The sequence below is a fragment of the Mus pahari genome, chromosome 5 (genome assembly GCF_900095145.1).
Source record: "Mus pahari chromosome 5, PAHARI_EIJ_v1.1, whole genome shotgun sequence".
In the NCBI taxonomy this organism is placed as follows: Eukaryota; Metazoa; Chordata; class Mammalia; order Rodentia; family Muridae; genus Mus; species Mus pahari.
This window is the reverse complement of record NC_034594.1, coordinates 132,999,611-133,002,388: the sequence shown is the minus strand read 5'-3', so window position 1 is coordinate 133,002,388 and position 2,778 is coordinate 132,999,611. Positions and strand designations below refer to the sequence as shown.

Genomic DNA, 2,778 nt, shown 5'->3' with positions numbered 1-2,778 from the left:
AAGGAAAGGAAAGGAAAGGAAAGGAAAGGAAAGGAAAGGAAAGGAAAGGAAAGGAAAGGAAAGGAAAGGAAAGGAAGAAAGAAACCCACACCTTCCATTCACTTTCAAGGAGAACAAAGTAGAGTAACAGATTGTCATCTGAGTAAGCCCCCTAATGCCTTGAAACTTTTCCTGTAGCATATGCCCTTAATTGTTAATGTTCCCTAGCTACTGAAGATTTCAGGAACTAATGTGAAATTAATATAAAAGTTCTAAAATTACTGGGTTAAAGAACTGTGTTGAGGCAAGCTGTTCCATGTAGACTTAACCTAATAGAAAGCATGTGGTATAAAGTTATAAAAGTCACCCTGGGAAGCAGGAGATCCCTGAGTCTAGTATGAAGCTAACTTTTCATTGCTATCTTTTAAGGACATAATGGATCTAGGGATGGAGTGACGAACAACTATGATCTGTGCTCTCCTGACAGCCAGTGGGAGAGACAGGCAATAGACGAAAAGGAAAATATGTAACTGTAAATCATTGTACGCTCTCTGAAGGACATGAAGATGGTGGAGGTTGAGAGAAGAGTGGGATGGAAGATGTAGTGATTTGATGGGGTGAGATGGTCATAGGGTGCGCACTGTCAGATGCACCAAAGAACTGACTATTAACGATGCCGTTTATACAGAATAACAGAGTGTAAGTGCTCAGGGATGACATGGTAGCTCCCTCTGTGCAGGAAACCCAGGCTCCTTATCTGTTGTATATCTGTCACCCTTAGGGAACTGTATTCATTTACTTGGTGAACATACATTTGCATTCCAGCCCATGAAAAGAGGCCTTGGAAAGGGCAGGGCATGACTGGAATGTTCCATGCATCAGTTCTCAGAAATCTTTCTAAGATCCAGGATACAGTGCCTGGCCTCAGTGATAGGCAGCCTAAAGAATGAGGTTCTTAGACGGATGGCCATGTGCTCAGCTTCAACTCTGCTATGCTGTCCAGTTCAGTTGTCCTCCAAAACTAAAACAAGACAAAACAAAACAAAACAACCCCCAAACCCAACTACGTTAATTAGACAAATATAAGTAAATAAATTATTTAGCCAGACTAACCACATCTCATGTTTTCAGTAGACGTCTGACTAATGGCTCGGTGATGTGTTAGACAACGTGGAGGAGAAGCTGGCCATTTCTGGTATAAGTAATTTCAGAACTGTAATCTGTAATGAGATGGTTGTGAAATGGGGAGAGGTAGGTATTATTGGAGCAAGAGGTGAGAGAGCAATTGTCCTGAGATGAGCTAGGAAGGAACAAGTCATCAGGTTACACAGGAGCACATGGTGCCTGAAGGAGAAACTGTGCCGTAGCTATAGATTAGAGACACAGCACAGTATTCATCTGAAAACATTATTAGGACACAGTGAGAATAAGTTGAAGAGATGACAGGGGAAGAAATAGATCAGTAAAGGAATTACTATTAAAATCTGGTTAGTGACAGTGCAGTAGTACATATAAACCAGGGGCTTAGAATTGTTTTCTTGTTCCACAAGGGTAGCCAGTAAATATTTCAGAGCACAGATGATAGTATCATATTTGTGACAGATGGAGAGGGAGGGAAGAAGAGAGAGAGGGCGGGAAGGAAGAAGAGAGAAAAGGTGAAAGAGGAAGAGAAGGAGGGAGAGAGAAAGACAGAGGAGGAGGGAGAAAAGAGAGAAGGATGGGGAAAGAGAGACAGAGCGAGAAGCAGAGGAATAGGGAGAGGGAAAGAGAGAGAATATGAGAGAACATACAATCCAATCTTTAGATGTTCCAGCGTATGCAGGTTACAATCAAAGGGCTGAAGAGGCAAGGCAGAGTTACCAATGTACTAAGCACATTGGAAGAGTATGAAACTATGGAATCCAAGAGCTGAGAGTTTTCTAAGAATGGAACAGATCTGTTCTGTACAATGTCACTCAAAGATTGAGTAAATTAGAACAAACAATAAAACAAAAAGACTGAGTGAACTGAGAATGTCCATGTCCAGTAGAGAGTTGTCCATATAGAACATTTTAGTGGCCTATACTCGCAGATTTGGTGGTATGACGCAGGGCTAATGGAGCTGAGCTTGAGTGTGAGGTGAGTGATGTTGAAATACACAGATCCTTCTCTGGTTTATAGAGAAATGACATGAAATGTGAAAAGGAGGGAGATCCTTAATACTGATTTTCTGAGACTGATGGTGGAGGGGAAAATAGTAATGATCAAGAGATAGAGAGAGCAAAAGAAGAAAGCCCCGGAGGTGGAGGGAGACTTCAACATTCAGAGCAGAGAGGTCTTTGTTTGAAAACAAGACATAGGGATGAGAGTCTTCATTGCTCTTCTTTTATATGCCAAGGGGCTGGAGGATATTGGGTGAAGCACAGTAGGTACAATGAAGAGCATACAGGAGATTGTTCCAATGATGGTTTCAGTGGCTTAGCTATTTCTGATTTTCACTGTGATGCTGATGAGAATGGGAAGGACAGAACATTTCCAGAGGAATAAACGTAGAGAAGACATAGCTCTGTCGGTTGTAACATCCAGTGTCTGTTTCCCTGGAAAATGGAAACTGGGGGATTCTCATTCACATACCCTTCCTTCCTTCCTTCCTTCCTTCCTTCCTTCCTTCCTTCCTTCCTTCCTTCCTTCCTTCCTCCCTCCCTCCCTCCCTTCCTTTCTTTCCTCCCTCCTTCTTTTCTTCTTTCCTTCCTTCCTTTCTCTCCTTCTTCCCTCCCTCCCTTCCTCCCTCCATCCTTCCCTCCCTCCCTCCCCCTCCCT

General features: G+C 42.7%; 1 protein-coding gene across 1 annotated transcript in view; it reads left to right on the top strand.

Annotated features, from left to right (window-relative positions):
• Tnn (tenascin N) overlaps positions 1 to 2,778 on the top strand; it is a 66,166-nt gene that overhangs the window by 39,500 nt on the left and 23,888 nt on the right. The window lies entirely within an intron of this gene.